The sequence below is a fragment of the Oryctolagus cuniculus genome, chromosome 4, assembly GCF_964237555.1.
Source record: "Oryctolagus cuniculus chromosome 4, mOryCun1.1, whole genome shotgun sequence".
NCBI lineage: Eukaryota > Metazoa > Chordata > Mammalia > Lagomorpha > Leporidae > Oryctolagus > Oryctolagus cuniculus.
The window spans coordinates 53130016-53157923 of NC_091435.1; the positions used below are offsets into that span (position 1 = coordinate 53130016).

At 40.1% G+C, this 27908-nt stretch overlaps 1 protein-coding gene across 1 annotated transcript in view; it reads right to left on the minus strand.

The window, feature by feature from the left end:
- Positions 1-27908, minus strand: part of CPOX (coproporphyrinogen oxidase) — a 217103-nt gene that overhangs the window by 188491 nt on the left and 704 nt on the right. The gene's annotated exons all lie outside the window — the stretch shown is intronic.

A 27908-nucleotide genomic window follows, 5' to 3' on the forward strand; every position in this document is an offset into this window, starting at 1 on the left:
ATCATTATTGTATTGGAATTTATGTCTCCTTTTAGATCCATTAACATTTCTTTTAAATAACCAGATACCTTTAATTGGCTGTATATACATTTATTATAGTCACATCTTCCAGTTGAATTGATCCTTTAATCATTACATAGTACCTTTCTTTGTCTCTTTTAACAGTTTCTGTGTTAAAGTCTATGTTGTCTGATATTAAGATGGATGGCTACACCAGCTCTCTTTTGATTTCTGTTAACAGGAATATGTTTTCCCATCCTTTTCTGTCAGTCTCGAAGTATTTTTTTGGTGAGATGTGTTTTTTGTAGGCAGCAAATAGATAGGTCTGGTTTTTTAATCCATTCAGCAAGTCTGGATCTTCTAACTGGGGAGTGGAGGCTATTTACACTTAAGGTGACTATTGACAAGAAACAATTTGGCCCTGCCATTTTTCCATAAATATACCTATTGATTACTTTGGATTTCCTTTGTAGTCTTACTAGGAGATTTTTTACCTTTACCTTCTTTCATAGTGATGACCATATTTCTGTGTTTCTCTGTGTAGCACATCTTTAAGTATTTTTGTAAGACTAGATGAGTGGTGACAAATTCTTGCAATTTCTGTTTCTTATGGAAGGTCTTTATTTTACCTTCATTCATAAATGGGGGCTTTGCAGGATACGGTATTCTGGGTTAACAGTTTTTTCCTCTTAAGACTTGGAATATATCTCGCCATTCTCTCCTAGTCTATAGGGTTTCTAATGAGAAGTCCACCATGAATAATTGGAAATCCTCTGAAAGTAATCTGATGTTTCTCTCATTCACATTATGTAATATTTTCTTTAAGTTCTGCTGTGGAAAGTTTGAATACAGTGTGTTATAGTGAAGATCTTTTCTGGTCATGTCTATTAGGAGTTCTATGTACTTCCTGTATTTGGATGTCCCTTTCTCCAAAATGGGGAAGTCTTCTATAATTATTTCACTAAAAAGGCCTTGTAATCCATTCTCTCTTTCCATACCTTCAGGAATCCCTAGGACATGAATATTGGGTCATTTGATAGTCACATAAATCTCCAACACTGTTTTACCATTTTCTAATTTCTTCCTTTTTTTGGTCTAATTGTAAAATTTTCAGAGTATTGTCTTCTAATTTAGTTACTCTTTCTTCTGCTTCACTGAGTATGTTGTTAAGGCTTTCCATTGCATTTTTATTTGATTTACTGAATTCTTCATTTCTAATATTTAATCTTGATTGCTCCTTAAATCTCTATTTCATAGGAAAAATTTCATTCATGTCATGTATGGATATCTTAATTCATGGATTTACTTCTGATTACTTATAAGTAATCCTATGATCAATTTTTTGAATTTCATTTCTGGCATTTCATTAATTTCTTCATATTCACATTCTAGTATTCAAATGTTGTTGTGTTCATTTGGGAGTGTTATATTGTCATCCTTATTCTTGTTTCTTGAATTGCTGCATTTGTTTTTAAGCATTTGTGGATATACTTGTTGGTTTGTTTTTTACCTCTGATGGTTTTTATCTTTGAAATATGTCTCTGTAGCTTAGTAGAGTATCCACTCTTTCAGTGAATACACAGCTCTATTTAGTGCTCCATGGTGAGGGGAGTATGCAAGGTCACACCCACTTTGGGCGTGATAAATCTCCTCTTTTTTTTTTTTTTTTTATCAGAAGGGAGGGTTTTACCAGTTCTGTTGGCATAGTCTCATGCTCACTTCCCCTCCTGCAAGGCAACCAACGCCCAGGTGCTAGCTCCAGCGGGTGCAATATTCATAAACACTGCCACAGAACCACACAAAAGATCCATGCAGTCCTTACTGTGAGCATGGACCGCACAGCAATGACCCTTCCCAGGCAATCGGAGAGTCCCAGTGTGTGAAGTCGCCCACAGTAGCTGCCCAAAGACTCATCCCTCTGATGCAGCCACAGTGTTCTCACAGTCCCAGCACACAAGGCTCCCACAGTCATGAGCTCTCAGCCCCCTGTCAATTCTCCCAGTCAGACTCAGGTGTCTCCTGTCAGCTGGTTGCTAGGCATGCAGCCCCAAGCGGGCACAGCTGTTATGTATGTCCAAAATGATCACTGCCCTCTCTTGACTAGTTACAGGATGCTGGTGCCAGCTGGTGGGGAGAGAAACATGCCCCCCATTTTTTCCTCTAGCTTGGCAGGTACACTGTCCCCCACAGGGCTCCAAGCCCCTCCACCCCGTAACTCTTTCAAATAAGTAAAATAAATTTTTAAAAGAAAATTCATGGGGAAATCACATTATGAAAAAACTCCAAGGATTTCAAAGTTTTTGCACCAGAAGTTGTAATTCCATGCTTTAACATTTGAAAAGTTATACTAACTCCATAACCATTTTGAAATTCTGGACAAATTTAGGAAAAACTCATATTGATCATTTTACTCAGTCTTGAAGGATAATAGCATATAGGATCTGGGGTCATAGGATATTGATGTAACATTTAGTGATTAAAGACTGATTTATATTAAAGTTACTGAATTAAATGTTTTAAACTACAAAAATAAAAGTAAATTCTTTAGGAAAAAAAGGTTAAACAACAGGAGAAAATATTTCAAAAGTATTAATCTGATAATAGATTGGTTTCCAGAATATATAAGGAACTCAAAAACCAAAAATTGAATTAGAAAATGGACAATATATATAAATAGACACTTCTCAAATGAAGAAATTCAAATGGCTAATAAGTTTATGGAAAAAATACTTAACATTATCAGCCATCAAGGAAATGCAAATCAAACCACAATGAGATATCATCTCACCCCAGATAGAATGGCAATGAACAAGAAACAAAAATAACAAATGCTGGGGAGGATGTAGAGAAAGGAAATTCTTATACACAGTTGATGTGAATGTAAATTAATACAGTCCCTATGGAAAACAATATGGAAGTTCCTCAAAAATCAAAAACTAAGTTTACCATATGATGCAGATACCCCACTTCTGTGTGTATAGGAAATGAGATCAAAATATCAACTATCTCATACCTGCAGTCCCATGTTTACTGCTGCACTATGCACAATACCCAACATCTGGAAGCAACCCAGACACCCATCAGCAGATGAATGGATGAAGCAAATGTGGTATATATCCACAACAGAATATGATTCAGCTCTAAAAAAGAATGATAGCTATCATTTGCTGCAAAATGGATGGAACTAGTTATGTGAAATAAGTCAGAGGCAAAAACATGTATTCCCCTCGTGTGTAGAAGGAAAAAAACAAGTTGACCTGAACAAAGAACAGTGATTCCTAGAGACTGGGAAGGAATGGGGAGGGGAGTTATAGGGAATTTGGATAGCAGGTACTAAAATACAGTCATAGAGAGGAATAAATTTTGGTGTTCTATAGCACAGAGGCAAGACTGTAGTTCACAATAACTTATTGTATATTTTGTTACTAACCTGAAGAGAAGAGCTCCCCAAGGCTCTAAATATGGAGTAAGGATAAAGATATGCGTATGTTGACTACCCTGATTTGGTCAATTCACATTTTATGCATAAAATAAAATAGCTGAGAAATATGTACAATTGTTATGTGTTAATCAAAAAAATGTTTAAGATTTATTTGAAGGCCAGCATTGTGGTGGAACAAGTTAAGCAGCCACCTGCAATGTTCGTAGGCCATATGGGTGTCAGTTCAAGTCTCAGCTGCTCTACTTCCAATCCAGCTTCGTGCACTCATGTAGGAGACCCAGATGAAGCTCTTGGCTCCTAGCTTCGGCCTGGCCCAGCCCTGTCTGTTGCAATCATTTGGGGAGTGAACCAGCGGATGGAAGATCAATTTTTCTCTCTCGCTCTCTCCCTCTCTTTAACTCTGCCTTTCAAATAAATAAAATAAGTATTTCTTTTAAAAAATATTTATTTGAAAGGCAGAGTTAAATATGGAGAGGTGGAGAGGGAGAGGGAGAGGGAGAGGGAGAGGGAGAGGGAGAGGGAGAGGGAGAGGGAGAGGGAGAGGGAGAGGGAGAGGGAGAGGGAGAGGGAGAGGGAGAGGGAGAGGGAGAGGGAGAGGAGAAAGCTTTCTTTTGCTGATACATTCCCCATATGGTTACAACTGCTAGCACTAATCCAGACCATATCCAGGAGCCTAGAACTCCAATAGGGTCTCCCACATGGGCAGAAGGGGCACAAATTACTTGGGACATCTGCCACTGCTTGCCTAAGCAGATTGGCAGGGAGGATAATCAGAAGTGGAGCAGCCAGGACTTGAACAAATAGGCTGATATAGGATGCCACTGTTGCAGTTGGCAGCTTAATCTGATGCACCAATACGGTGACCCTAATCAACGTTTTTAATTAAGGAAATGGAAATGCTACCCACCCTTATTTGACCACTGTCCTTTACCTATGTATATTGAAGTATCACATTATTCCCCACAAACATGAACAGAGAAAAAAATTCACAGTTCTCAAATTTCACCTGCAAGGAATTGAAGTCAATTATCTTTATACCAGACCAAACTTTTATTTTCTATGAGCAACTATTGTATACCTCAAGTTTATTGAGGGATTTTCTATCTTAAGTGACCAAATGAATTAAAACAACTTAGGTTTTATGGGAAAAAATTAAGCTATGAATATGCTTAATGTACATGGCTAGGAAGCTATGGAACTATCAAAGGCACAGTTATAGTAAAAAAAAAAAAAAAAAAAAAAAAAAAAAAAAAAAAAAAGGTAGGGGGAACATAAAAGATGAGCAAGCACCAAAGCCTGCTTTTGCCTGAGAGTATCTCCAGACCCCTGTTCACTTTGAATTTCTTATGATCAAGCTCAAGGACTACCCACTATGTGAAGCTGAGACACTATGGTAGATGAATAATGGTCCCCAAGGATGTCTATATTTTAATCCACAGAACCTGTGAGTGTGCTCTTACATGATAACATCTTCACTTAAAGTTGCTAATCAGCTGACTTTGAGAGAATCTGATTTATCCTGGATTATTCATGAAATCAGTGTGATCACATACGCTCGTTAAATGTGAAAGATGGAGGCAGAAGGTCAGAATCAGAGAGGGATTTGAAGATAGGACGACGTTGAAGATGGAGGAAAGGACCATGAGCCCAGGAATGCCAGTAGATTCTAGAGGCTGGAAAAAGGCAAGGAAGCAGAGGCTCGCATGCAGCCTCCAGATGGTACCTGCCCTGCTGACACTTTGACATGGACCCAGCCTTCTGAACTCCAGAGCCACAGGATGATAAATTTGTGTTGGCTTTATCCAGCATGTTGGTGACACTTTGTTACAACTGCAGAAGAAAAGTAATACAGAGGCCCAAGGGATAATGTTTCCAGAATATTTGCAGTATAGGATTGCTGAGGAAAATTATACTTGTAGAGATAGTAGAATAATTTCTATCATATAATGAAAAACACACAAACTTGACCAACCTCCTCAGAAATTCAACAAATTCTTACTTGTGGAATTGAATTTGATGAAAAGAAAAGCATCATCTGCATTTAGGAAAGGTAGGGCAAGGTTCATTTACAGTTACGTTTACTGGAAATGGGTGAGCTGAGTCATTGTGCTTCAAACCTTAAAATATCCTTAGTTATTCTACAGAATTTAGAATCCCATAAATAGAAATAGATGACCGTATCTGTAATCAGTTCCTGCCTTACCTTTCAGATCATGTGACCATGCGTCCTCAGAGGAAGAAACGATTTTTTAAGTGAAGGAAATGACTCCAATCTCATGACATTCAAAATATGAATGAGGTTATTTGCAGAACATTTTATAGGGAATCGGCAGCAGTCCACCAAATGAAAGAATCGAGGGTTATTTCTGTGGCTTTTTCTAAAAATGTTACTATTTCCATATAGGAGGAAGGCTTTCCTCTTCTTTTAAGTTCATGGGCCTTTGATATCACAGCAGTGATTTCATTGTTGAGTAATTTCTTTCAAAGCTTAAGAATGTCTATGACCTGCTTCACAACACTTTTGCTAAACACACAGACACACACACACACACACGATTTTGTAGTGGATTGTAATAAGTGACCTGAAAGCATTGAAGGAAAAGCAAAAATTGGCTAAATAGTAGCTAGGTTTCAAAAGGCTCAACATTGTGGGGGTAGGTGTTACCAAGTATAAATAACATTGGGTTAATCCAATGCTAAGAAGCCAGAAAATTGTTTTCTGCTTGCATACCCTTATCCTTTTACTTCTATCCATTGCCAAGTTCTCACAGTTAATACTGTGCCACCGCTGCCTTAACTGCTGCCACCAAACTCCCCCTCCCATATCCTATATGATAAGTCTCTTTCCCATCCTCACATTGCTTCTAAACTCAGCTGTCAATAATTTTCTCATCCCTTGCTTCTACTGCCCAGCTATTCTTGTTGGGAGGGAGCTCCTAAACTACTGATATGTAAATTACATGTAAATAATCCTGGAATTCTCCTACCCTCACCACCAGAAGAGAACAATGATTCTGATGACTGAGTGTTTTCCTCATGCCATGCTCATTACTGTCCTCTCCAAACTCAGAATCTTAGCCCACATGTTGCCCTCTCTGCTTCTTTAATGTCTCTGCATAAACCATTCAGACGAGAGAGATGCTTCCATCCTGTGCTAGGCATCCTCCTATGAGTGTCTTCTCTGTAGCTGTCCAGCCAGTTTCCGTAATTTGTGTTGAAACTGACACTGGGAGTGGAATCTGAGAGGCAAAGGAGAAAGGAAAGACGTTAATCATCAAAATCAACAGCTGGAAGAATTTTGAAAATTTAGGGCAAATAAAAGATGCTGGGATAGTGTGAGCTATGAGGTAATTCGGCAAAAGGGAAAAAAAATAGTTGTTGATGGGAGGTTCATTAAAAAACCAACTTTAATATACTTAAAAAGTACAAAAAGTAGGAAATAATTTCATTTTGGCTCTGAAAATTTTAGATCTTGGGAACTCCTTCAGCCTTAGTCAAATTTGGATGTTTGGCCACCCTAACTAGTGACTAATGATGGCTTAATGCTTTATATTTCCTGGGAGAATAAGTTCTTGGTTTACTTCAGAAAGGTAATGTAACCAATGTTACAGGTAAGACCTCAGTGAAATCTGCCCTCAGGGGTATCCACAGAGATACTGCCCTTACTATAGTTGAAAAACACAGATAATATAATTTACATACTCACCAGTGCCTTCAGGGACTTAGATACTAGAATCTGATTTCTTTCTAGTACTAGCAAGAGAAGACAGGAAAATATCCTCAGAAAAAGATAATAAGGTGAAAGATGAGTGGAGGGAACGGAGGAGCATCGGGAGGAGGAGAAAGAAGGAAGGTGAGGAGTGAAATTGTGTGTGTGTGTGTGTGTGTGTGTCTGTAAATAAAAGAGAAGGTCTTGACATAAGCAAAAGTTTTCAACTGGATATGATTCTATCCTTCAGGGACATTTGGCAGTATCTGGAGATATTTTTGGGGTTGTCACAATTGGGAGGGGAACACTGCTGTCATCCAGTGAGCAGAGGGCAAGGATGCAGCTAAAGCTGCCACAGTGCACAGGACAGCCCTCTACAACAATGAATTTCTTAATCCAAGGAGTCTGTGGTCCCAGGGTTGAGGATTTTGACCTTACGGAATGCACCATTAATGATGGACTAACACACATCAGAGAAGTGAACAGGAGGCAGGTAGGAGATGCAGCCTTCCTGTTAGTCCATAATTCTCACCATATATAGAGTGGCACTGAAAAGCCTGGTGATGTTCAAGTGTCTAAAATGTAGTGCTAACACATAAATAGAATGCTAAAGGAACACAAGCAAAAGGCAGGAAACAGGTGTATCTTTTATTCAGCTGTCCAGATCTTGGATAAAACACTTTATATAGAAAGTAACCATACTTTTCTCCAAGGTTTTCTAATATTAGAACAAAAGGAAGTGTCCTACTTCACCAAGAATCTATATAAGACACTTTCAAGTTGGAATTGAATTGGCAATTAGGGAAGATGAAGTTCACCTTATAAATAATAGAGTGCTCGATTCATGCACTAAACAAGCATAATAGAAGAGGACTGGAAAAAAGTTCATGGAAAATAGAATTAAAAGGTAAGTTGAGTTTGGTGTGAAAACATTTGGAATCTATTTTATAACATACATTTTTATAAATTTTTGAACACCCTACAAGTACATGAATTTCACTATTTTTGTATCACAATAAATTTATCTTTTATTTCCATTTTTTCATCTTTCTGAAGTACCCTCATATATATTCTGTGCCATGCTCATTACTGTCCTCTCCAAACTCAGAATCTTAGCCCACATGTTGCCCTCTCTGCTTCTTTAATGTCTCTGCATAAACCATTCAGACGAGAGAGATGCTTCCATCCTGTGCTAGGCATAGTTTATATCATTTAACTTTATTTATAGCATTGTTATGGTAACTTCTCCCTGAGTATAAATCATACTCTTGCCCATTTATGTCAAACACTTTTTAAGGGACAAAATCTATGTAGCCGCAGCCTTTAGTTCTTTAATTCAACCATAAAGTGGCATTGTTCTTATTTTATTTGTTTGTTTATTAATCTACTTAATAATGCTTGAGATGTGGAGAGGCAGACAAGCTTCCCACTGACTGGTTCATTCCCCAGATGCTTGTAACGGCCAGGGCTTAGCCACAACCAAGAGCTGGAAATGCAATCTAGCTCTCCCACAAGGGTGACAAGAACCCAATTTCTTGAGCTATCACCACTGTCTCTCAGGGTCTGCTTTGGCAGGAAGCTGGAGTTAGGAGCCAAAGCCAAGTACTGAACCCAAGCACTCAATGTGGGACATTGGCATTTTAGTTGCTAGGCTAAACACCTGCCCTCCTATTTGTTTTTTGATGAGACACATAAACAGTTCTCCCAAATATACTTTCAAAATGTTAGTCTTTCTAAGGAATATGAAAATTCCCTGGGGTCCAGTCTAATGGAAGACTAGTACATTATGATTTTAATATTTTAATATTATAAATTAAAGCAAAATTTAAAAATTTTTGCACATTTATTAACTCATAAAATAAAGTAAACCCTTTACATGTTAATATATGCACCGTCATGACAAATAACTATTCTTTCCAAAACAAACCAAAAAAGTATGAGGACAATGACATTGTTTTACATTTTCACAACTCTCTTTAATGCCTCGCTTAATAGTCAGATGGATTCTCATATCTGCCTTGCATTCAATCTACTGCCATATATTGATTTGGTTAAGATGTATGAAGAAATCTCAGCCTCACACAGATGAGAAACTGAAAGGGATATTTTAATATTCTTGTCAGACAATTGAAGACATTCTTCTCTGATGCTGTACCAAAACTTGATTTGGCTTAAAGAGCACTTCCAAAGTCAAAACTGAAAAAGCAGAATTCATATCTGCTAGTGATCACATTTGGGGATCCTTTTGGCCTTCATACTTTAATAACCCCTCTCATACATGCTCAAACTCACGCAAAGCTAGGTACACACGCCCCCATGTTGTAAGTGAAAAAAAATAAGCCTCAGAGAAATAATGTCTCCAGGTTTGTCAAGGACATACTGTAAGTAAGTTTTTCTTATTGCTTCTCAGCCTTTTGGCTAAGACTCAGTGTAAGTAAGTTTTAAATCCAGAATACTCAAAAAAAAAAAAAAAACCAGCGTAAAACTGTTCCCTTACTATGGACACAGTAACTATTAGAAAGTATGTGATTATATCATACATATGCTATCAACTTCATTTTACATATGAGCAAACTAGGATTTTAAACTAGCTAAATGAGTTTCCTAAGATTATATGGCTGGCTGAGGGCTCAATCTGAGAACTTTTGACTTTAAAATTCTACCACCCCTGAAATATGCAATACAACATCCATAAGAAAAAACGAATAAAATTCCTTTGCTCTTCAAATTTGGAATGAAGTGGCTAATAAATATCTAGGAAGAATTTTCATTTTCTTCAGGTTAAGATATAAATAGGGGCGCCGGATTCTGTCCCGGTTGCCCCTCTTCCAGGCCAGCTCTCTGCTGTGGCCAGGGAGTGCAGTGGAGGATGGCCCAGGTGCTTGGGCCCTGCACCCCATGGGAGACCAGGAAAAGCACCTGGCTCCTGGCTCCTGCCATCGGATCAGTGCGGTGCGCCGGCCACAGCGCGCCGGCCGCGGTGGCCATTGGAGGGTGAACCAACGGCAAAGGAAGACCTTTCTCTCTGTCTCTCTCTCTCACTGTCCACTCTGCCTGTCAAAAAAAAAAATATATATATATATAAATAAATTGCATTTTTTGGTAATTGTTTTTATCCAAAATCATTTGATTAAAAAAATCGTGTCTTAATAAACATGTAATTGCACACAGAAATTGGCACATTAATCCTTAATTTTTTTATTTAAAGGATTTATTACTGGCAAAAAAAAAATTCTGCCCCTCTCTAGTATTTCTTTGTTAATGAATCAAAATACACAAGAAGAGATGCATATATGTTCTAAACCCAGATATTTGCAGTTTGCTTTCATTAGTAAAGTCAACATTTCCCTTAATACTACCTGACCATAATCTGGGTCCATTGCACTTTCTTAACGTTATATTCTCTTCAGAAAGAAGCCTCTTAGTTTAATGGAAACTGTGAAGCCCTGGATCCAAGCTTTGGTCTTAGATGTAGGATCTAAGAAAATTGTTCATATTTCAGCTTCTGTTCTGAAAGTTTTGAAAGAGTGACAGATGACATATTGAAAATGCATAACATCCCTATCATAGTTTGTGACATACAATAGGTGCTCAATGGAACAGGTGACTAGTATGACTTAGTTTGTTTCTGTGGCCCCTAATGATTGTAACTTAAAAAAAAGGTTATATGTGTGTACCTACTTAGAAGGGGCAATTACACAGTGAACCATCACCTGGTCAATACAACAGATTCTTTAGAAAATTTCCCAGCCCAAACTTTCCACCAGGATCATTTCAGTAATCAATGCCAACATTTAATATTACCTTAACTCTTTGTCCCTTATTTCAATGATAGGTGTATAGCATAAAGGTGCTTTTTCCTTCTTATTCAGACATGGTTGCCACTTTTTTTTTACTGCAGTTATTCTGTACATGTACAAAGGAATCAAACAGCAAAATATAGAGAATATTGTATTTTCAGCATCAGCAATTAAGCAATGATTAAATGCTGAAACTTAAATTTTCCCATAACTAAAAAAGCATATGGTAACAGACATTATAGATATCTGCAAAAACAGAGAGGTGGAAGAACCAAGAGATACTCTGATTACAAAGGTTCACTTATTAATAAACCAAAGAACCATCTGGACCTCCAGCATGTGAGATGATCAGATAACTGGTCACAGGGTAATTTTTGAGGCCAAAGGAATGACCATTTACTATAGGCAACCAATTCAGAGAAGACTGCTGGGTTTGTAAAGACATGAGTGAAGGTATCTTGCTTCAGGACTAGTACACAACCCAGCAGGAACCTGGGTCTGGCTGATCCCATATCCTATTATTCTTTTACTCTTGCCTGTCACTGTCATGAGGGCGGGATATAGCCTGTGAAGGGCTCCTTATACTTTATTCTGCCTCCAACTGCAGCCCGTTCTTATTCCTCAATATTAGGAATTTGCTACTCTGCCAGAACTGTGGAAGAAAGGTAGGACTTAGAGAATCAGCACAAAAGGGAATTTTATATACTCGGAGATACCTGGAGATTAAAGAGTAGACTGTTTCTGGCCCATGTACAAATAGCATTGGCCCTGGTAAATCATTTTCTGAAAACAACACTTTAGGTGCAGATCCAAATTGATAAAATGTTGGCATATGAGTAGTTAAGATGGGATGAATAATTTTATAGTTAAGGACTGGAATTGGGAGCAATGCCACTGTTTTCCTCATTCCTTGGAGCTTGTCAGATCAGTTTGAAGGGGATAAGCTTGTCAGTTGCTGGCAACAATTTTCAAGCTGTGCAGATTATAGAAGGTGTTTCAGTCAATCCATTCTTTCCCAGTCCCGACTCCCCTCCGTGAAGCTCTGTCCAACTTCCTTGAGCTTTTCCCTTCTTTTTTATTTTAATCTTTAAAATTTTTTCATTAGCACCTAATGCTTGTTCACCTTTATGGATACAGTGTAGTATTTCAACTGATCACTTTAGACAACAGGCATCCTCACCTCCTTACCCCTTCTCCATGTTCAGAACCTGCTGGCTCCTCTCCTTCATTTCTTCATACAGTATGTAATATGTTATTGTGATCTACAGTCAGCCACGGCACTGTGGAAAATTAGAACCTATTACTTTTGTCTGTATTTTGACACCTGTTACCCAATCTCTCCCTAAACCCCTCCCCACCATCCTTCCCAGCCTCTAGCAATCACTATTCTAACTTTAGATTGACCTTTTTAAAGCTTCCACATCTAAGCTGAAGCATGCAATATTTATCTAAACATGATGATTCTCTTTCCATTTTGCCAGGGGCTAGACTTCGGTCTAGGGAGGGAAAGTCTTTAAACAATTTGCTGTGAAAAGGAGGAAGTTGAAAACAAAACAGAACAAAAAATAATAACTAGAAACAACAAGCAGGCAAAACCAGCTGCTTCCTACAAGTGTTTGATCACTTCTCAGCTGTTCCTTGTCCTAGTCTCCCTCTGCTTACCCTGACAGCTGTACCCTTGCCAGTATACTTCCCCCTGTGCAACAAGATTCTGAACTATGTATGTTAACTCTGGACAAATGCTCATTTCTTTACTCAGTTATGATCAAAGCTATCCTTTCCCTATAACAGCAAAATAGATAACACTCTCAATACCAGGGTACTTCAGAAAGTTTGTGTAACACTGTGATTATGAAAAAAAAACTACACATGGCTTTCAAAATGTTTTTACACCAAAAAAACCATATTTTTAATTCCACTTTCCATGGACATTGTGAAATATGCTTGCACTTCTTCCTTTAATCCTCATAGTTACCAAACAAGGAAGATTGTATTGTTATCCTCATTTTCAGTTGAGAAAAGTGAGACCTAAGTCCTGTGTCCTGGTCATCATTCTGACTTCAAGGCTGTTCTTTAGAGGACCATAAACTGTCTTCATGTCAGCAGGTGCATTGTTGAAAACTTGGACGCTCAGGCAGCTGACTCAGAGATCCTGATGGAGTAGTGCAGTGTGGATCCCAGGATTCTGTTTTTAACAGACATCTCTGGTAAAGCAAGGGTTTAAACCTTTGTGGTACTAGTCTACATTTTTATATATTCTGCCTTACACAGCGCTTAACAATTCTCAGTTCTGATTAATCACTTCCACAGGGTCTCAGAGTTCTCTCATGGCTACTATAGCAGGAGCCACACTGTGTTAAAATGAGCTGTTTTTATGTCTGTCTCCCTGACTAGTTGGGGAGCTGTGTGGTGTTTTCAGCATCCTGTTTCTTTTTGGCTTCCTCTTCCTGAATTGCTCTTTCTACTGTACTTTAAATAGCTGGGTTCTCATTACTTGGGCTTCCACTTTTAAGTTCCCCCTCAAAGAAATTTTCTGATGATCTAATTAAGAAGCCTACCAGTCATTCTCTCTTTATTTCACCTAGTGTAAATGACAGGGCGTAGCACACTGAATGTTCAGTTCCAGCTGGATGATCCAAGGCAGATTCAGTACATTCTGAGCACACCAGAAACACAGGGACATCAAACATCTTTTGAAGAAGTTGACAAATGATTATCAGTGGAGGAAAAAATAAAAAAGAAAAAATAGGATTTGCTAATTTCCCTCCATTTATATTTTAGACCAGTATTTATATTTTATTAAAGATTTATTTGAAAGGCAGAGAGAGAGAGAGAGAGAGAGAGAGATGGGGGGGAGGGGGAGAGAGAGAGAGAGAGAGAATCTTCCCTTTGTTGATTTACTCCCCAAATGGCCCCAGTAGCCAGTGCTGGGCCAGAATGAAGCCAGGAGCCAAAAACTCCATCCAGGACTCCCACATTTTACACTGCCTTCCTAGGTACATTAGCTGGAAGCTGGATGAGAAGTAGGTTAACTGATAGTTGAACCAGCACTCTGATATGGGATGCCAGAGTTGCAAGAAGTAGCTTAACCTATTGCACCACAACGCTAGCCTGTAGACCAGAATTATTTTTATATAGAAATTATATATTGGGTATGGGCTTCATAACATTCTGGGGCTTTGAATCTCCAAAGGTGTTCATCTGGCACGCTGCACAGAATTTGTTTATCAATTATCTTTTTTCCTGAAACATTTTGAAAGAATATTGGGTGGTTATTTTGATGTAGTCACAAGAAGAGGAGAAAGAATTTTTAACTGAGTTTTGTCTTCCTAAATGTCAAAATTTTTCTAGGTATGTTAGTTTAATAATAAAATGAGCATTAAATAAAAACCAAAGAATACATCCTGTCTGTACAAAAAGCTCTAGATCATTAAAGAATATACTCCTCTGAGGTGCCATTGGGACAAACCCTTCCCCATGCTTGAAGTCTGCACTTCATTTTCCTCATCTGTGAAACTCGGAGACTAAAGTAGACCTGGACCTGTAAGCCCTAGACTACCAAACATTAAACAGTTCCTGAGTTGTCCAAAGATACCTGTGAGCTTGAGAATCCAAAGGGCTGTGATCCCGACTTTTTTGGCGAAAGCTTTTCTTCCCCTGATTAAAGTGACTTACCATTCTATCTCAGAAAAAATTGCCTGGCATAATTTATGCTTCTCAAAGCCCTACTTGTTATTCTACGTGGGCTTGAGTTTGTCTTGTTTCAGGTTGAGACTTTGATTTCTTGTATTATTAATATAAATTTAAAAGGTATGAGCATGCATTGATATCCTTAACTAGATTCTCAACACCTGCAGTAGTCTAATTTTGTTGCTTCCACTCTTGTTTCATTGTAACCCTTTCTGCTCCTAGACCCCAGGATAATGTTGTCAAAACATGTCATATTACATCACTCTTTGCTTAAAATCCTTTGGTTATTTCTTTTCCCACTTACAATAAAATCCAAACTCTTTTTCCATTGCTTCACTCCCCAAATGGCCACAAAGGCTGGTGCTGTGCTGATCCGAAGCCAGGAGCCAGGTGCTCCCTCCTGGTCTCCCATGCAGGTGCAGGGGCCCAAGCACTTGGGCCATCCTCCACTGCACTCCCAGGCCACAACAGAGAGCTGGACTGGAAGAGGAGCAACCAGGACTAGAACCCAGCGCCCATATGGGATGCCAGCGCCACAGGCAGAGGATTAACCAAGTGAGCCACGGCACCGGCCCCAAAATCCAAACTCTTAACACATATCTTCAGGGGCCTGTGTAATGCATGACTGACCTCCTACCTCCTGTTTGATTTCCTCACCTACTATTCTCTCTTGTAACCTAGACTGATCTGCTGGTTTTCCCTCATCTATCAAGCTCATTTCCATCTTGAGTGTTGGCCTGTGCCATTCCATCTGCCTGGTTCACTCACAGAGTTGAGTTTATGTTTTAAAGTGTACCCTGGATTCTTTTAATCAGCTATGGTAAGACGCTCAGACATGGAATGACTGCCGTGAAAGAAATTGTCACACTTTGAGATCCCTAGAAAGAGGAGGCATGCTATGAAAGTCTGGTGGTTTATGAGGGAAGAAATGGGCAAGGCAGGTGAGCAGGCTTAGGATGGGCTAGTTTGACAAAGACCAGCAGCTGGGGGACATAGGAGCTGTCTGACATTGTATGGCACCTGGGCTTGGGGTGATCAGGACAGGAGAATATTGGGCTGGAGTGAGTGTCAGAGGAAGGTAGGGATACAAGAACAAGCCCTGGGTGGGTTCCTTTGAATATGAAAAGCATGCTCCCTCCCTCTCCCAGAGTTAGCCAGCCCAGGGAAGGGCAGTCACTCCCCAGGCAGCCAGGCCCCAGGCCCCAGAGGACCAGCTATGCATTACACAGAGTTGATACAACTGAGTCAAGTAAACTCCATAGATTACTGGGACACAACTTCAGACTTCTGGAAATCATCACCTTCTGACTTGACAAGGACGTGGGAGAATTAAGAGCATCTCTTCTTTTTCCATGGTCTCAGAAAGCATAATGAAAGTTTCTCTTCATGTTCTTCCCTAGACTTGGGAACGAAACATCCCATTTTCTTGCTCCCTTTGGTGTTTTTGTTTGTTTGTTTGTTTGTTTGTTTGTTTGTTTTTGACAGGCAGAGTGGACAGTGAGAGAGAGAGAGAGACAGAGAGAAAGGTCTTCCATTGCCGTTGGTTCACCCTCCAACAGCTGCGGCGGCCAGCGCACCGCACTGATCCGAAACCAGGAGCCAGGTACTTATCCTGATCTCCCATGGGGTGCAGGGCCCATGTGCTTGGGCCACCCTCCACTGCACTCCCTGGCCACAGCAGAGAGCTGGCCTGGGAAAGGGGCAACCAGGACAGAATCTGGCGCCCCAACCGGGACTGGAACCCGGTGTGCCGGCGCCACAGGCAGAGGATTAGCTTATTGAGCCACGGTGCCAGAATCCTTGTAGCTGTGTTGTCCTTTACCAATGTCCTCAAGAGACTCAGGTCCTGTACATTCTTTAAGGAGAAAATCATGTCACTGTTATCTCTGATAATCTATCTCTGAACAACTTGAGCTGGGCTGGCAAGCTATTTGAACTCATCCTCATTCAAAACAAACATGAGGCAGAGGGGCCAGGAACAAAAGTGCAGAAGTGAATAGCTTATGAAAACTGTGAACTAATCTCTCTCTGCAGCTTCCATTAATTTGTGTTTGCCCTGGATATGTTTTCCTATCTGTTGCTTGAATGGTTACAATAGCAAGAAAGCCAGTTAATCCATATATACTGGAAGTTTAGGGCAATACTTAGAAAATTTGGGATCATAAAATCTTAGAGTTGTAGGAATTCTAGGAATTACAGAATTGGGTACCTACGTAAGAACTGATTATGAAAGGTAGTTATACAGTTACTCTAGGCAACTTACTCTATTACAAGCCCACTTGTGAAATTAATCATAATGCAATGATAAGTATACATCCCTGTAATGCTATGATTCATACAAAAAATTGAGGATGCAATTTTTGTTTTCTCCAAGAGAAGAAAATGAACCAAAAAATTTGCCCAGTCTCCCACCTGAGTATCAGGTCAGTAATTTTCATTACTAGTGAGTTCTCCAAGTCAAGGTTTGGTAAGAGCTCTGAGTCCATGGACATTTTCTGATGAGAGCCTCAGTTGTCAAAGCTGTATATGCAAGATACTTTTGGGGTTGGAAGAAAGAAAGAAGTATGACTGACTTTCACAACAAATGAACCTAAATACCTTACATAGTAATACACTGAGTCCAGTTTGGATTATTTATCAGGATCTGGATGCTTTCTTTCCTCTTGTCCTGTCTTCCCTAGACCCTGCTTGTCCTCAGAAGGGTCCCTGACTAATTCAAGACAGATGCCACGTCTCCAGGCCTCATGTCCTTGCACAGTGATGCCTCACAGCCAGCAGTCAGGGAACGACAGCACCTACCTTCCTCACTTATCCTTTGAAGACATAGGGAAAATTTCTCCAAAGGCTTTTCTTTACCTCAGTAGCAAAAATCATGCTGCATGCCCCTTCCCAACCTAATCAATGACAAAGACAAAGGTTACCCTGGCTGGGAGGCAGTAGTGATAGCTCAAGTAGCTGAGTTCCTGCCACCCACATGGGAGACTTGGCTGAGTTTCAGTTTCCTGGCTCCTACTGATTTGGATGGTGGAAGAAGGGGCCATGGGCCAAGGAATGCAGGTGGCGTGCTGAGGCTGGAGAAGGCAAGGAAACAAGACTGTTGCCTGGGGATGCCAGGGGACACAGACTCCAGAGCTATAGAAAAATAAGTCTGTATTCTTTTAGACCACTAAGTTTGTGATATTTTGTTACAGTAGAAGGAGGAGAACCATATCATAGATATTTTTTAACCTGTTATTATGTTTGTATTAATAACTCAGTCTGTCCATGGCATTGTTTGGATATCAGGTGTTTTGAGTTTTCAGCTGCAGGGAGAGTAATCTGAAAATACAGATTCTCTCCATATTCAATTTGGTTTCCTTCCTTGCTTTGCTCCTTCCTTCCTTCTCTTTCCTTCCTTCCTTCCTTCTTTTGTTTCTTCATTTCTTTCTTTCTCTTTTTCTTTCATAAACATTTATTTATTCATTTGAAAGTCAGAGTTATAGAAAGAGATCTTCCATTCGCTAATTCACTCCCCAAATGGCTGCAGGTGCATTAGCAAGGAGCTGGATCAGAAGGGGAGTAGCCAGTGCTCATATGGGATGCCCGTGTCACAGGCAGTGGCGTAACCTACTACACCACAACACTGGTCCCTTGGTTTACTTCTTTAAAGCCTCTTTGGTGGTATCTGTCCTTTGCTGTTGTCACCACCATACTAACCCCTGTTGCTTACCCCTATTGATGTACCCTTAAAGAAGTTTGCCTCCCAGATTAGGGTGGTAGCTTTAAGGCCCATTTATAAGAAATAACATTCTGCTCCACACTCGGGACTACCTGATCATGAAATCTAACATGACAATACTTGTTATAGATGTGGTCACAGTTTTTTTATTCTAAATTTCTAAAATATCTGTCTATAGAAGAGAAAAAGTTGGTATAAGTCAAGTGCTATAAAGCATCTCAATGTCAAAGTATCTTGAGTTCTGACTACCATTGATTGTAGGTGGTTTCAGGCTTCAAGTTAATCAATTATTACATTGATGATATGGAATATTGATTATATTTACCTTTGCCTAGCTATTGATAATTTTTATTTTATAGATGCCCTTGCTTTGTCCTGTGAAACAGAGCTATTATCTGTCTCATAGTACTGTAATAAATATTTTAAATTAGTATATTTAATCCCTCAAACCATTATTTTTAAACTGTGACCCCTTCATCATCAGCAGTTTCTGGAGGCCTGTTAAATGTAAAAATTCTCAACCCACATGCTAATCCTACAGATTTAGAAGCCCTGGAGCAAGACCCAGTAATCTGTGTTAGATTATGTAAGAATATATTTAAACTTGCTGAATGTAAGGATTGAATCTCAAGTCACTGGAGCTTCAGTAATTGCTATTGTAGTAGTTTAGATGCCAGCACTAAATGTGCTGTGCCTATTCTGATTTTACTAAAATTAAAAAATATAAACATGCAAAACACAAAGCAGCAGTAACAGCAATGACAATTCCACTTTGAGCTGTATAGGGTGATCTGAGTCAGATCACCTGCTAAGGCCCTAAAGACCTTTTTGGAAAAGTCACTTCACATCTTGGTAGTTTAGAATACTTAGGTAGAACTTTTCTTCTGACAAATTCTGAGATGCATGCTTTATTTTAAGCAAACCTAAGACAACTCTAGTAAAGAAAAGTCCTTAAGAAGTGACCCTAGGAAGTTGTTGCCTCTTGTTTCTGTCACATTCTGTTTAATACTTAAAGTGCCAAAAGTCATATTTATTTTTCCTCTCCACCCCCAAGTTCCTGTGTTGAAATCCTAACTTCTAGGGTGATGGTATTAGGAGGTGGGGCCTTTGGGTGGTGATTAGGTCATGCGACAGAGCTCCTATGAATGAGATTAGTGCCTTTATAAAAGAAGCCCCAGAGGATGCCTTGCCCTTTCTGCCATGTGAGGACACAGATGTCTTACATGAGGAAGCAAGCCCTCAGCAGACACTATGCCAACTTGACAGCACCTTATTCTTGAACTTGTCACCTCCAGAACTGTGAAAATAAATGTTTGTTGCCCCCCCCTTACTGTAAGGCTTTATTTATAGGTTGTCAATTTTATTTACTTTATGGACTTATATTCTTAGAAATACCATATTGCCTTGATTATTGCAGTTTTTTTAAAAAAATATGTATCTATTGATTTGAAAGGCAGAGGAACAGAGAGAGAGAGAGAGAAGGAAAGAGAGACTTTCTATCCACTGGTTAACTACCCAATGGCCTCAACAGCCAGATCTTGGCCAGGCTAATGCCAGGAGCCAAGAAATCCTTGCAAGTCTCCTAAATGGGTGGCAGAGGCCCAAGCACTTGGGCCATCATTCACTGCTTTCTCAGGTGCATTAGCAAAAAACTGAATTGGAAATGGAACAGCTGGGACTTGGACCAGCACTCCAGTATGGTACGATGGCAGCCCAAGTGGTGGTTTAATCCATTGTACTACAATGCTGGTCTCTAAATGTTTGTGACTTATAATTAGTCAGTTTATGGTATTTTGTTGTAGCAGCCCAAATGGACTGTGTACTCGTCTGTAAGCATAATCAAGGAAGGAACCTGCCTGATCACTGCTATACTCTCTGAACCCAGCCCAGTGTATGATGTAAACAGAATCTCAGTATTCTGAGATAGGTATGAATGCCTATTAATCACCTGTCACTTCCCAAGACAGAAACCTACTATCTAGAATTCTGTATGCTGGATGCCTACAATTGCACTGTGCAGGATATATAGTAGGTTCTCATTAATAAATGATTGGATTCATGACATCCATACCAAATTCCATTCCCCACTATTCAGTTTATATTCAGCTGTCCTATATAATTTTGCTGGAAATAAGTAGATGTGGGCTGATGCCAAAGGAATTTCTGTTGCACTAAGACATTGATTACAGAAATATTTGAGGTTGAGATTGTGCAAGCTACTGCTGTAGAAATGAAGAAAAGTCAGTTGGCAAAAAGTAGAAAATCATTTCAGACATTAACATAAATTTGAACCAGAATCTGTTTTATGATGTGTAAACTAAAGTATGCACTTTAAAATGATGACTAATCATATTAAATACTTATATATGAAAACATTAGAATATGATGATAAGTGTATGTTTCCAAGAACAACATAACGGTAATTTTATATAAACCTGTCACTTCATGTTTGCCTTACTATTACTTTTCTAAATGTATCTCTGATGAAGTAAGCCATAGTCATCTCCAATCGTGTACATCATGATGGACTTCATGAAAGAATCTCAACCCTTGGCTCTCTAACTGGAAATACGGAGAAATGAATCTCCAGACATTTTAGTTTCTTTGTTTTATCTGGTTTTAGGAGATAGGGATGGGGTAGATGATAATAGAAGATTGAAAAGTCATCCCCTACAAGAACAAACTTGTTTAAATATGTTTGACCATTAAGCAAAGTTAAACTCCTTTATTGCTGCTTTTATCTGACCCTGTAATATGACTGGGCTGAAAGACTGGAGTTTGGATTTGTTGACTTTCTTGTAAAGTACTTGACATACAGTAGGTGTTGACGAATACATGTTGAACTGAATGCACAACAAGCAGTCTGAGGCACAAGAATGAGACTTAAGGTAGAACTAGAAAAAGAAGACGCCCAAGTCCTTCTATGGAGGTAGGTGAGTGAAGCTCTGAGACATCTCACATTTAAAATAAATGTGGACTGGGAGCAGCAAGGGTGCTAGCTGTGAGGGACATGCACATTTTCCTCAAGGGATTTACAAATGGAACTATGAATCATCCTGGGGTTAAGTGAAATTTAAGGGCAATTTCCAAATATTTATTATTGCCACTGTATTGCTTTCCAACAGGTGGATTAGAATTTTATCTGTCTGGGATATTCTCAGTGGCAGGATCCTTGGCTCTAAGGAGCCCAGGAAGAATCAAAGTATTATATTTGGTGGTCTGTAGTCAATGAAAACCTTTAGCAGCAATAGAAACCTTTGTAGATCTTCAATATGACTCAGATGAAATGCATTAGTTTGTAATGTGATAAGTGCAGAGGCATCCAGTTAAATCCTGCCTACTCTCATTTCTTTGACCCCAATTGTATATGCTTTTTTTTAGTCCCTTGGAAAGAATTCAGAAGATACTATACTTTCTGGGATAATAATAAAATGATGAGGAAGGTCAAAGTTATCAGTACTTAACTACTTTTGGAGCACTGCAGATAGATGTTTGGATGATCAGTATATCAAAATAGGGCTAACACATTTGTCACAATTAACAGTCATTGCTACTAATGTTCAGGATTTGGAAAAATTGCTGCCATGCGGCAATTTGAGTACAAAAAGAAAAACAAGTTTACGAGAAGATACAAAATAAACAAAAAAAAATGCAGTGAAATAGACTAGTACTTTAAATCACTGGGAAACAATTGTTAGTTTATTCCTTCATTTTATTTCTACTTTAGATGTTCACAAGTGGTCTTGTCAGATTAGGCTGCTGTAACCAAGTGCCATAAACTGGGTGGCTTATAAACAACAGATGTTTGCTGCTGTGAGATCAGGGCACCCCTGTGCTTAGGCTCTAGAGAGGGTCCTCTTCCATGACACTGATGTCTATCTTCTTGTATCATCACATGGTGAAAGGAGGGTGAGAGACCTCTTTGGGTCCCTTATATTAGGGCACTGTTCCTATTCACGAGGGTTCCACTCTCAAGAGCTACCACCCAAAGACTCCTATTCCTAAGACCACCCTACAGGGGTCAGGTGTGCACACCATCTGGATTTTGGTGGGGACACACTCCATCTGGTGCTAGTGGTTCCTTGACTTTTTATTACAAACACTGGTTCCCATGTATTCAAAATGCACTGCAGGGTAATAAACTTCCCAGAAAGCAGCAGAAATGAAGAACTCAAGTTACCAGATTTGCATACTTCTAAGGAGGCAGCTAAGCATGTTTTCTCTGAAGCGAGTCTGGTGCCATTGCAGTTACTTCCTCTGCTACTGTAGTAGAAATGGGATCTATCCAAAATGAATTCAGATGCCAAAGAGTCTACTAGGAAGAGTTATAACAAGGGCGGGGCTGGGGGAGAGGAAGGTGCAGGGCCAGTCCTGAATAAAGGTTTCATTAATTTACGGAACTGGAACAATGGGAACTGGAAATGACTGCAATTCAATTTCAGTTGACAGCTGGACACCCATTCACAAAAAGCTAATTAAGGCTTTGTGGGGTTCCCACTCAATTTGCTATTGTAAATGTTTCCTGAAATGTCATACTCCAGAATAATAGTCATTAATGTTTCTCATATCATTCATCTCTTGAATAGAAAGGCCCAATGTCATAGGTAAGAAAAGAGGGTTTTAGAGCTTAATCTGGATATAAGTACCAGTTTTGATTTATGAACTCCAAATCCTCAGACAAATTATGTAACATCTCTTAGTCTTCAATTCCTCATCTGAAAAATGGGAACAATGGCAGCAGCAGAGTTGAAGTGTGTAACGACCAGTATCCTTTACATAAAATCACCTGGCAACTGGCAGGAATGCAGTACACATGTGCTCACATTTGAGTATGTCCAGAAACCCCTGCCTGGCCCATCTTTCCCTGCTTGTCCTCTGTTTGCCTGCAGGTGGAATGGGAGAAAACTGGGAGGGGTTCCCAGATATGCACAGGGAGTGGTTCCTGGTGGAATCTTCAGCATCAAATTTGTGTCCCATCAATGACTCTCAGCTTGACAAGGCACCCTCTTAAATTCTTATGGTGTGTGAAGTTCCCTGGAAGTTTGGGGGTAAATGAATTCCTTTACTTCTGAGGTTGAGGATGATCGATATTCCAAACTTCATCACTATCATTATTCTGTTGATAATAGTGCACACCTTTTTGGTTATGACCTCCAAGAAAAACAACCTAACCTCCCTCCCCAACAAATAAAGCTCAATTTGATAAATCTCTAAGCAACTGTATATACAAAATTCTACAGTATAAGATGTTTTGGCGGGCGCCGCAGCTCAATAGGCTAATCCTCCGCCTGCGGCGCTGGTACCCCAGGTTCCAGTCCCGGTTGGGGTGCCGGATTCTGTCCCAGTAGCTCCTCTTCCAGTCCAGCTCTCTGCTGTGGCCTGGGAGTGCAGTGGAGGATGGCCCAGGTCCTTGGGCTCTGCATCTGCATGGGAGGCCAGGAGGAAGCACCTGGCTCCTGGCTTCGGATCAGCTCAGTGCGCCGGCCGCAACGCAAAAAAAGGAAAAAAGGAAGACCTTTCTCTCTCTCTCTCTCTCTCTCTGTCTAACTCTGCCTGTCAAAAAAAAAAAAAAAAAAAGATGTTTTGAAAATTCTGGTGTTTCCCAGTTACAAAGTCAATAGGTACTTATTGTGGAAATCAAACATTCAGAAGTGGTTTTATAAACATTCACAGAAAGAGAAATAGCCTAAGTTCAGCTCTGTAATCCACCTGAGTTAGACAAAAGTGAAAGCTAAAATTGTGAAGCATAATTGGTGATCCCATTAAGCATCCAGAGTTGTCCATACTACTTTGACAGGATGGTCGGTGTCAGATCTGGAGTAAAAATGAGGGATACATGGGAAGGCTGGTATACCTCTCTCCTCTCCTGGCACCAGGGCCATCAACTGGTGCAATAATCCAGTCTTCCAATCCTCCCCTAATGACATGCTCTGACCAAGCTGTTCCCAGATGCAGCCATTTTGTAGACCATCCCCACACAACTCCAGCAAGTTCCCATCATCTCCAAGTCTGCAGTGAGCCATTCAGCACCTTGTTCCTGTGCTGACCAGGGTAGCCTAAGAGATCTAAGGTGCTTTTTCCTCCCCCTCTTTAGGTTGCTAATTGGCTTGAGGCCAAATTGTCTTCCAAGGAAGAAATTTAAGAATCCATAATTAGGGTGTTGAAATTCAAACTCAAACAACCTTGTGAACTTGATAGCAATCTCCATGTTGCTCTGTAAGAAGGAAATACTGCTTTACACTTTCATGTGGTCTTCTGACAACCTATAACAAAACTGGTCTCATTAGTCTTTTTGTTTTTTGCCAATCTTATGTCTCATTATTATTTCATTTTTCTTCATTGGTATCAATATAGAAGAAAATGAAATATCTGCACATGCTTGTGAACTATTTGTATTCCTTCTGTGAATTTCTTGTCTATGGCCTGTGTCCTATTTTAAAATGAGCTACTTTTCTTACTGATCCATAGAAATTCCTTTTTTTCCCCCAGACTTATTTACTTATTTGAAAGGCAGAGTTACAGAGAGAGAGGGGGAGAGGCAGAGACAGAGGTCTTCTGTCCAGTGGTTCACTCTCCAAATGGCTGCAACAGCCAGGGCTGGGTCAGGTGGAAGCTAGGAGCCAGGAGCTTCATCTGGGTTTCCCAAGTGAGTACAGGGTCCCCAGCTCTTGGGCCATCTTCTGCTGCTTTCCCAAGCCATTAGTAGGGAGCTGGATTGGAAATGGGGCAGCCTGGATTCACACTGGCACCCATATGGGGGTGTCAGCACTGCAGGTGGCAGCATAACCAATGCCTGCCCCCATAGAAATTCTTTGTATGTTTTAGATATTCTCCCTTATTTATAATACATTAAAATTGTTTTCTAGCAGTCTTAATTATGGCCTCCACTACACAGGTTTTCCACATATTTCTATGCTTGGGAAGGGCTTAGCACCAGTCCTATCTTGGTTTCCCCTCCAGGCCATGGAAGGAGAGAAAACACAGTACAGTTTTTGAGACTGAGCTACTAAGACCACTCCTCCTTGATAGCACTGGTGGAAAATAGGGACACCATCATTTATGAAGCTGCAAATAAAATTTCTTATAGCCTTGAAATCATTGTATGCAACCGCAATATTGGGAAACTCATAATAATAGTTACATGTATAAAAATATCTGGCTGAGACCCAGCTCTGAAGTACAGATGTTTGAGAAGAAGGATTTTGCTAGAAAATGCTAAACTGCTTCTTGCTAAGGTAATAACTTTTTGACACTTAGTGTCATGGCTCTAAGTCAAGATTTAGACTACTTAGGCACTATGGCTTATTTTTGAAATGCATATATTCTTCAAACAATTGTACACAGGTCATAAGACCATAAGGCAAGGCTGGCAGGATCCTCACCCTGAGTTGTATGAAGGCTATATGCAGAAAGGATTACCTCAGTCTATTTAAAAATTTTTTTAAAGATAGATTTATTTATTTATTTGAAAGGCAGAGTTATAGAGAGGCAGAAGCAGAGAGAGAGAGAGAAGTCTTCCATTCACTGGTTCACTTCCCAAATGGCTGCAACAGCTGGAGCTGTGCCGATCTGAAGCCAGGAGCCAGGAGTTTCTTCTGGGTCTCTCATGTGGGTGCAGGGCCGCAAGGACTTGGACTAACTTCCACTGCTTTCCCAGGCCATGGCAAAGAGCTGGATCAGAAGTGGAGCTACTGGGACTAGAACTGACACCTATATGGGATGCTGACATTGCAGCCGGCAGCTTTACCCGCTAAGCCATGACGCTGGCCCCTTTGCCTCAGTCTTAAACCAGATACTGTTTAAAACTGAAAAACTCAAGTCTTGAGAAACATTACAAAAAGAAAACAAAACCTTTTTGTTATTAACTTTTAAGAGGATAGTGGAAGAAAGTGATGTCTTATCTCTTTATGGGTATCCCTAGTGCTGGCGTTTACCTGCTCTGATCTGATCTCATTTTTGTGCTGCTATCATGCCTTAGGAGCAGAGTCTCACCATTGCTCCTCCCAGGCAAGGCTGTACTTAGGACAAGACCTGAGGGTTTGGCAGCCAGACCCTACATTGCATGGGAGGAAGAATACTTTTCTTTGGCCTTTTTCTAGACTGTGAACCTACAGGTGCTGACTGGTACCCCATGGTCAGGCAGGGAACCTGGCTCCCACCTGTCACTGGGCTCACAGCAGCTGCATTCCATGTAATATTTTATTTCAAAGAGATTACACCATCCACGTAGGAAAACAAGCCTAGTAAGCAGCTCCAGTGCCATATGCATGCACACTACCTAAATGCTATGACCTCAGGGATCTCCAAAAGGGCTTGTATGTTCCAGGATCCCATTCCTCCTTCATGGCGCCTCCTTTTCCATCTTTTTACAATAAATCATTCTGCTAAAAGGTTGAGCTAAACATATATGCTCTGTGAAAACATTTTCCCCAAAGGGCCAGCATTGTGATATAGTGAGTTAAGAGCTGCCTGTAGCACCAACATCCCATGTGAGTGCCAGTTTGCGTCCTGGCTGCTCCAAAACTTCCAATCCAGTTCCCTGCTGATGTGCCTGGGAAAGCACAGAAGATGGTCCAAATCTCTGGACCACTGCACCCACTTGGTAACCTGATGGAGGCCCTGGCTCCTGGCTTCAGGCTGGCCCAGTGCTGGCCATTGCAGCCTTTTGGGGAGTGACCCAGCTGATGGAATCTCTCTCTCTCTCTCTCTCTCTCTCTCTCTATCTTTTCCTCTCTCTTTTCTCTGTAACTCTGTCTTTCAAATATATTACTTAATTTAAAAAAATTTTTTCTCCAAAACATTGACCAAAGCAGTAACCCAGAGAGGCTAAAAACCTACAATTCCATCATCCTACTAAATCCTTATCTTCTACAGGAATTAAAAATATTTTCATTATAGCAATTATATGTCTGTATATCCTCAATTAAAAAAATATTAACATTACACAGATCAAAAGCTCTAAGGATAGTTACATACTGGTGACATCCTGAAAAGAAAACTGATTTTGGTTCTACTACTGTCATTTAATCACAGATTCAGCATGGGCAGTATGGCCTGGGGCACTCTGTCTTCATTTCTGCCAGGAGGTAATTCTGGCTTGCAGGGTTAGGGAGGGGAGCAGGGCAGCTGACTCATGGTGGGCACTGACTGGAAATGTTCTTAGTATTATTTGTAAGGTCTATATTTTACTTCCTGAATGGATGGTTTTTGTGGTAAGTACTGTGCCAATTAATTCTTTACAATATTATACATTAGCCCTTCTAACAATCCCTTGAAATGCACTTTACAGCTGACAAAGCGGAAGTGCAATGAGGGTTACACAGTAGAAGGGACAGCATTGGAGCTAGGCTGGGGTGAGCAGTTGCCTTTCTTGGCCTCAGTTAAATAGGAAGCCCAAGTGTGGTGGAGAACAGCTGATGGCCCTCACTTCACACAGACTCAAAAAGTCTAGACAGGCCAAAGGGGAGAAGGCAATACCGATGCGAGTTTGAAGATCATGGAGAAGGAGGACAACCAGAAACTCAGACGAAACCAAAAGGACAAAGCAGC